Source organism: Lactuca sativa, chromosome 5 (assembly GCF_002870075.4).
Source record: "Lactuca sativa cultivar Salinas chromosome 5, Lsat_Salinas_v11, whole genome shotgun sequence".
Taxonomy (NCBI): Eukaryota; Viridiplantae; Streptophyta; class Magnoliopsida; order Asterales; family Asteraceae; genus Lactuca; species Lactuca sativa.
In genome coordinates this window covers 156598701-156608210 of record NC_056627.2, presented here as the reverse complement: position 1 = coordinate 156608210, position 9510 = coordinate 156598701, and positions in this window count along the sequence as shown.

Genomic DNA, 9510 nt, shown 5'->3' with positions numbered 1-9510 from the left:
TAGTAGCAGCATGGACTGCTACTGTCTGCTGTTTCTTTGAAGATCCTTGAGAAGGTTGACCTTTCTTCTTTTTTCGAAACTTCCTCTTCTCACCACTCCTCTTGGTCGGTTCAGGGGTGGTGGTTGTTTCCTCAACATCATCACTGTGGTCTCGCTGTCATATGTATCCGGTCTCGCAGCTAAGACATTTCCTTTTGTCGGTTGGGTCAGCCCCCAAATAAATCTCCCGATCTTCTTACTCTTCGTGGTATCCAATCCCGGACAGAGTAGCGCCATATCATCAAATCTCGAAGTGTATGCGGCAATATCGGAACCCTTCATCTTCAGGTTCCAGAGCTCATGCTCTAATTCTGTGTTTAGCCCCGAGGGCAATACTCAGCTAGAAGAAGTTCTTTCATGGCCTCCCAACCCATAACATTAGCTACAGGTAGAGTTAAGGATTTGACTCGGCCATTCCACCAAGTCAGGGCTTTATCGATAAAGGTGCAGACGGCAAACTTTACTTTGTCAAATTCCGAACATGCATAGATTTAAAAAATAGATTCGATTTTCTCGAACCATCGAGTGAGGGAAATGACACCTCCAGTGCCATCAAAGGACGTGGGTTTTGCGTTCACAAAATCTTTATAGTAACCCTCCTTTCGGTGTCCCTGACTACCTTCTTGGTTTTGAGGCTGGGGACCACCTCCTGAACCACCGGGGTTCATTTGTGACATGGCGGCTTCTACTACGGCAGTAACAGCTGCCTGGAACATCGCAGGATCAAATTGAGGAGGAGGTGGTGGCGGAGGAGGATTATTGTACTTTGAGCTGGGTCTCTTTCTTGGAGGCATCTTGATTAGGGATGCAAATTTTACCCATCGATTCGGGTACCCGACCCGTTAGGGTCGGGTTTTACCCGGTTTAGCGGGTAACGGGGCGGGCACGGGCGCAGATTTTTATACCCGCAGCGGGGACGGGTCGGAGACGGATATGACACTATCCGACCCGTTTAAAACCCGATTATATATATATATATATATATATATATATATATATATATATATATATATATATATATATATATATATATATATTGTTTATGGAAAATTGATTCGTGAATCACAGTATCAAGACGACGCTTCGGAATTGACTCCTCGTTTCTTCAAGCCATTAACTGATCTCAATCTCTCTCTACTCTCCTTTTCTAGAATCAAAAATTTTTATTTCATTATAAAAGATGCGGCCACCCTTCGTCTTTGATTCTTAGTTCTTCACAAAATCACGACATCAATCTTTCACCTTCAAGCTACCTTGCTATCATCACCGATTCAGCGCTCATGGAATCAAGAAGTTCCAGCTACATCCCAAAATCCTAAGCCCTAAGTTTTCTATTTTATTTTCTTACCCTCGATTTTGGTATTATCGATTTCTGGTATAATCGATTCTAGTATAATCGATTTCTTTTGTAGTCGATTTCTGGTATAATCGATCCTGGGATAATCGATTTCTTGATTGAATGATTTTTGGTTGTATATGTTTTGACTGATGCTGGTTATAATCGATTTCTTAATCACTAGATTACTTACACTCAATTTTGTTATAATCGATTTCATGCCTTGAACTTGATTACAACCATTGAATCTTTTCTCCTGTAACTTATTTGTTACATGCTTTTGATTTTATTTTATTACACTCGATTTTGGTGTTAACCTATTAAACTAATGGATTTGTATCTTTTTTTAGTGATGTTGGTTACAATCGACAACTTAGTCACACGATTTCTTACACTTCATTTTGTTATAATCAATATCATGCCTTCAACTTGATTACAGCCACTGAATCTTTTGTTGGTGTAACATATTTGTTAAATGTTTTCTCTAGAAAGTAGAAAGTAGAAACTTATTAAGTCAACAATTTTTTTTTTCTGTTTTGTTTGTAACTAAAATATGATTTCTAGTAAAACAGAAACTGATTTTTGCATAAAGTGGAACTGATTTCTAGCAAAGTGCATTGTTTTTACAGCATCTTTTTTACTGCATATATGTAATTGTTTTTTGTATTATCAATGAATCTAATTTCTAGCAAACTACATCCTTTTAGCAGCATCTATGTTCTATCAATCCGATTTCAACCATATTTTTTTGTTTTTTTTGCAGTGACACTCAGGATAGATAACCCCCACAACCAAGTGTTGATGTTGCTGGAACTACAGATGGGCAGGTTGTTAGAGCAACAAATGGACAAGTTATTGAAGTTATAAAAGATGATGAAGCCGGTCCAAGCTTTGTGGATTTTGATATTTAGTTCATGAAAAATTGTTGTTTTTATTTTAGTTATTTAACAAACATGAGGATGTCGTGCGTATCTTTTTCTTTTTGTTTTTACTATTTTGTGTACGAGAATGAAGTATGAATTGTTGAATGTTTAGTTATCATGATTATTACTATGTCTTTTTTATATATATCTCAGATTTATTAAAAAAATGATTGGATCTTTTTTACTTAACGGATATCCATTGGGTTCCCCGTATCCGACGGGTTTTCTTTTACCCGAATCTGTCGGGGATTTGGCGGGTCGGGGGCGGGTACGAGTGTTGGGGTCGGAGTTCGGGGGTGGGGATGGGTATTGTAGTTTCCGACAATATCCGCCCCCGTTTGCATCTCTAATCTTGATCTATAAAGATCAGGAAAGAGATGATGGTAAGTCCTCCGAATTAAATCAAGAGATATGACAGATATTGAATTCTATTAAGCGTTAAAGAAGGAATGAGTTATCAAAGCAGATAAATTATCACTAAAAGAATTATCGAGGAGCAACGTTGGAATGAAGATTTCTATAACGAAGCTGGCTCTAGAAATACTCCCATAGTATTTCGTGATTCGTTGCGACGACAACTCATTGTTTGGGTATTGGGTAAGTTTTAGGCATGCTGAACACAACAGTCACTCCCAAGCACATGTTGGTCGTGTCTCGAATGAATATAGTTAGCCAGGCTATATTGATCCTAGACACGACTAAATAACTACTCAGGTTTAACCGCAACATACAACACCCATTTACTTATGTTTTGTTCTACTTATAGTTACAGATTTCGACGGTTAGGTATACTTATATACTTTTTGAAAATACTTATATTTTAGAGTATACTTTTAGTTCAGAGCACTTAGGCCCCTTAATGTTTATAGTCTTATACCATGTAAGGTTTGGTATACTTAGTTTACTATAAACAAGGGCTCTGATACCAATCTGTCACACCCCGAAACCCAGGGCGGAGGTGACTTCATGTATGTATCACAACCAATGTACATAGTAATCGAAGTAAACAAACATTACAGTACATATTAGAATTTACATTTTTTTGAAAACCAAGTATTTCAGTTGTTATACATATGTATATATAAAAAAGAGTAAAGAAGCATTTTCTATGCACTCCGTCTTCGCCAAAAGGATCATCGGGTACCTGTCTAATGCGGACCTGAGAATACAAGCAGTTTGAAAATCAGCATAAAGTTGGTGAGTTCATAAGCGGTTTTGTTTTCTGAAAATGTACAAGTTTCCTTTTGTTTTCTGAAAAATTTAAGTATCCAAGAAAATCCAACATTTTCTTAATTGTAGTGTTTAGTTATCTGATTTGTTACATGATTCTGATTATGTACGACTGTTATCCCAGATTTTCCTAAAAGGTTGTTAGCGATCCGAAATGTAATGTAAAAGATGTATTCTGAAAACCTGGTTATCCTTGTGAAATGTATTAGTTTTAACATGTACATAAAACTAGTAAGTGTAAAGTAAATTGGTTACAAACCTTATTATTACTAACAAGTAAATCTCTGTTATCCAAATTACGAGTTCTATAACAATACGATAAACTAAATACGGCAATAAGTAGTCCACATCACCTTATGACTTTCGTCACGTTTGAACCTTTCGGTTCCGCTGTAGCTAGCAGCCAGGTCTAGGGTAGTCAGCCCCGTATAGATCTATACACTCAAGTCACGCTCCCTATCTAAGAGATTCTGGTTACAGAAGTTGTCCTCCACTCGCGTATCTCTGTGGAGTGTTCCCGAGGACGTGTCTCCAATTTATAGGAATAACAAATTTACTAGTAATAATACAGAAAGATCTTGTTACAAACGATGATCCTCCACTCGCGTATCTCTGTGGAGTGTTACCGAGGACAAAACAATGTATTAGGTTTCATGTTCAAAGTTCAAAGGTTATGCTTTTCACTGTTATAATGTGGAAATCCATTTGTGAAAATATAAAATACAACATTTTATAACGTTTTTCACAAATACTATGATAATGTATTCTACAAGTTCAAACTGTTATCCGATATGATTATCAGTGTTAAAAGCATATGTAATATGAAACACAACACATGTAAAACATGTTTTGAGTACAAGTATTCCTTGTACTTTGCTTGTACCCCCCCTGAAAACAGTGAAAAACATTGAAAAAGGTAGGGGTATGAACTCACCAGGCGAGAAAACGTGACAGTTTGGATGCTAAGTGTCGGTTCGGGGCTTGATAACTCGTGAGGTTCCTATGTAATATGAAATGATATACAAATGTATCTAATTAGACTTTGAATCACTAATGAGATATGATTATACACTCCAAGACGCGAAAACACTTCAAATCAAGTGTTTGGAGTGACCCGGGTGACATCTACGGACGTATAGGACTTTGCATAATGTGTTTACTCTTCAAAAGTAAACTCCTCATGGAGTTTTTGGCCCCTAGACCAACTCCACATGAGTTCACGGCCGTGAACTCATGGATGAGGGTTTTATGATGCTAAATGGTCAAATAACACTTGGGGAAGGTTGCTATGATTTAATCTAAGGCATAGGAATGAGTTAAACCACCAAAGGTATTACCAAATGGAGTTTATGGCTGTAAACTAGGAGTTTACGGCCATAAGCTCCTATATATCCATTCCTTTCAAGATTTGGTGGCCCTAGATCAATCATATGTGATTCAAACCAATTATACAAGCCTTAGAATGAATTTAGAGCATCATTTGACTTGTATATGTGAGTTTACGGCCCAGGAACCCATTCATGGGGGGTTTACGGCCGTAAACTCCTAAAGGGAAGGTTTTCATCATGTTTATGGCCCCTAAATCGATTGTGGTTGGTTCTAGACTTTAATCCAAGGCTATTGGTGTGTTTAAGTGGCATTTAAAAACTTGAATTTGAGTTTACTACCCATGGTAATGAGTTTACGGCCCAAGCATATTCTTGAGCAGTAAACTCAAGTTTACTCCCCAAAAGTTAAGTTCAAGGTGTTCTATGTCCGTTCCATTAAGCCATTTAGCCATATCTATGCTCCAAAGGTGGATTGGAAGGGTTTTAACACTCAAAACCCCCTATTTATGTGTGTTCACGGCCCAAGAGTGTTCCAGGCCCGTAAGCACATGAACATGGTCCTTTTCCATAGATTAAACACGGATTTGGAAGCTAGAAAGGTTGTACAACAAATTTGGAAGGTTACCTTGATGATTTGGAGCTATAATTTGATGATTTTGGACCTAAAGCTTGGGTTTGAGGAGAGAGGTTAGAGAGAGAGTAGTGAGAGAGTGCAAAAGCTTCAAAATGAAGTCTTTTGGGCGTTAAATATGTTCTAAGTTCGAGACACGGTGGAATTCTACCCGATACCGACGTTGGACGTTGCTTTTGGTCGCACCCGATCAAGTTGCCGTCACCCGATACGGTCGATTCTAAAAATATTCCGATTACTAGAATGGGATGTTAATATGAGTTCTAAACGCGTTAGGACACCCATTAAGTTACTATAGAAATCCCACATTTATGACTTAATCTAATGACGTAAACGGAAACGAAGTTGAAAACGACAAATGTATTAACGAAAAGGGTTACAAATAATGGAACGAACTTCGGGTTGTCACATTATCCCCGTTAGAGGGAATTTCGTCCCGAAATTCAGAATTAAGATACAAATCATGGATCTGGAAAGAGATGTGGATACTTTTCTTTCATCGATTCTTCACGCTCCCAAGTGAATTCCGGACCCCGCTTGGCATTCCAGCGAACCTTCACTATCGGGATGCGGCTTTGTTTCGTGCGTTTGATCTCTCCATCCATGATTTCGATCGGTTCCTCCACGAAGTTCAAGTTTTCGTTGATCTCGATCTCGTCTAGGGGAATCACGAAGGTTTCATCGGATAAGCACTTCTTAAGGTTAGAGACATGGAATACCGGATGGTTGTTACTAAGCTCATGGGATAATCAAAGTTTATTGGCTACCGGACCGATCCTGGCGAGGCTCTCAAAGGGTCCAATGTACCTCGGATTAAGTTTCCCACGCTTTCCGAAGCGTACAATGCCTTTCCAGGACGATACCTTCAACTGGACACGGTCTCCAACCTGGAACTCCAGAGGTTTCCGTCGATTATCGGCATAACTCTTTTGGCGATCTCGTGAAGCTTTCAATCGTTCCCGGATTTGGATGATCTTTTCGGTGGTTTCGCGAATGATTTCTGGACCAGTGAGAGCACTATCGGGGAATCGACTCTTGGCTAGCTGCGTGTCCCCTACCTCGGCCCGGCACAGAGGGGATCTGCACTTGCGACCGTAGAGGGCTTCAAACGGGGCAGCCTTGATACTAGTATGGTAACTGTTGTTGTACGAGAACTCGATCAAAGGCAAATGTGTGTCCCACGACTTTCCGAAATCGATGACACATGCTCTAAGCATGTCTTCTAAGGTTTGGATAGTTCTCTTACTCTGTCCATCGGTCTGAGGATGATAGGCCGTACTCATGTCTAGTTTGGTTCCAAGAGCTTTCTGAAGGGACTGCCAAAACATTGAGGTAAACCTGCTATCTCGGTCGGAGATAATGGACGCAGGTACACCGTGCAGTCGGACTACCTCCTGGATGTAGATTCGCGTGAGTCTTTCCATCTTGAATGACTCTTTGATCGGAATGAAGTGAACGGATTTTGTCAAACGATCGACAATTACCCAAATGGTGTCGTACCCACTCGGACACTTAGGTAACTTGGTGATAAAGTCCATGGAAATCATCTCCCATTTCCACTCGGGTATCTCGGGTTGCTGAAGCAGACCTGAGGGTTTCTGGTACTCGACTTTCACTTTGGCGCAAGTTAGACACTTGCCCACGAATGTAGCGATTTCGGGTTTCATGTTTGGCCACCAGTATTGTTTCTTGAGATCCAAGTACATCTTGTCTGAACGTGGGTGAACGGAGTATCTAGTCTTGTGTGCTTCCTCCATGACAATCTCCCTGAATCCTCCGAACTTTGGAATCCAGATTCGGTCCATGTAACAGTAGACTTCGTCACCTCTGATCTCGAGTTTCTTGTCCATTCCCCTCAAGGATTCGCTTAACACGTTCTCAGGTTTAAGGGCTTCTAATTGGGCTTCTCGGATTTTCATGGATAGATGAGAATGGATAGTCATTGTCAGAGTCTTCACTTTTCGGCTTGAACTATCCTTTTGGCTAAGGGAATCTGCTACCACATTGGCCTTTTCAGGATGGTAGCGGATTTCACACTCATAGTCACTGAGTAGTTCTACCCGTCGCCGTTGCCTCATGTTTAAGTCTTTCTGATCAAAGATGTGCTGCAGGCTCTTATGGTCAGTGAAGATCCTACACTTGGTTCCGTAGAGATAATGTCTCCAAATCTTCAGTGCAAAGACTACGGCTCCTAGTTCCAAGTCATGAGTGGTATAGTTGACCTCGTGTGCCTTCAGCTGTCTCGAGGCATATGCAATCACTTTTCCCCTTTGCATAAGCACACAGACTAAGCCCTGGTTAGACGCATCGCAATAAACAACGAAGTCCTCTGTTCCTTTTGGCAGGGACAAGACCGGTGCGTTACACAAGGCTCGCTTTAATGTTTGGAATGCGTTTTCTTGCTTTTCACTCCAACAAAAGGGTACACCTTTCTGTGTCAGAGTGGTTAAAGGTTTGGCTATTCTGGAAAATTTTTGGATAAATCTCCGATAATAGCCAGCGAGACCCAAGAATTGACAAATTTCTGTGGGTGTCTTCGATGCCGACCAATTCTCTATCGCTTTGATCTTGGATGGATCCACGTGAATACTCTCTTCGCTTACCACGTGACCGAGGAAGGTTACCTTCTGAATCCAGAATTCACACTTGGAAAATTTCGCGTACAACTTTTCGGATCTAAGGGTTTCCAACACTGACCTTAAGTGTTGCTTGTGATCTTCTTCACTTTTGGAGTAGACAAGTATGTCGTCAATGAACACAATGACGAACTTGTCTAAGAAGGGACGACACACCCGGTTCATCAGGTCCATGAATACAACCGGTGCATTGGTTAGACCGAAGGGCATCACTACGAACTCATAGTGTCCATACCGAGTCCTGAAAGCTGTTTTGGAAACATCACTCTCATGAAATCGTAGCTGATGGTACCCTGACCTAAGGTCTATCTTTGAGAAGTAGATAGCTCCTTGAAGTTGATCGAAGAGGTCATCAATTCGAGGAAGAGGATATCGGTTCGTGACAGTTAACTTGTTCAGCTCACGATAGTCGATACACATTCGGAAGGATCCATCTTTCTTCTTTACAAACAAAACCGTAGCTCCCCAGGGTGAGGAACTCGGTCAGATGAACCCTTTACTTAGTAATTCGTTGAGTTGGCTGGATAACTCCTACATTACTGCTGGAGCTAAGCGATACGGAGATTTGGATACGGGGGTAGCTCCAGGAATTTGGTCGATGTGAAATTCAACTTGACGTTCAGGAGGAATTCCCAGTAGCTCTTCGGGAAAGACGTCAGGAAAGTTGCAGACTTCGGGGATGCTCGCGAGGTCTTTAACTTCCTGTTTCTCGTTGATTACATGGGCTAGGAATGCTTGGCATTCCTTTCTCAATAGTTTCTGAGCTTTTATGCAGGAAATGATACGAATATTGGAGCTGAGTTTATCACCATTGATCATGAGAGTCTGACTAGAAGGGCGGTTGAGACGGATGGCTTTTTCGTAACAAAGGATATCAGCATGATTGGAACTCAACCAATCCATGCCAATGATGACATCAAATCCCTTTATGGAAACTGGCATAAGATCGATGGGAAATGAATGATCGTTCAGGGTAAGGGTGCAACCTACAAACACATGGCTAGCACTTTCTTTCTCACCGTTAGCCATCTCGACGGTAAAAGTTCCGGTTAATGGTTGGGGATTAGGTTTAAGGTTCTGTTTGAAAGAATGACTAACAAAGCTTCTTTCAGCACCCGAATCGAAAAGAATACTAGCATAAGAGTTGTTGAGAAGGAACGTACCCAAAACAACGGTAGGATCAACGACTGCCTCCTCCCGTCCCATGGCTAGGACTCTCCCGGTGTTATCAACCGTCGTCTTCTTGGGGCAGTTTCTCTTGCCCGGCTTCTCCACAATTGTAGCAGGCCTATCCAACACCTGATCCGGAAGATTGATTGGCTGATTGGGCTGGTGCTTTGCAGAATCGGATCGTGTGCCCCTTTTTACCGCAGTTGGTGCATGACAG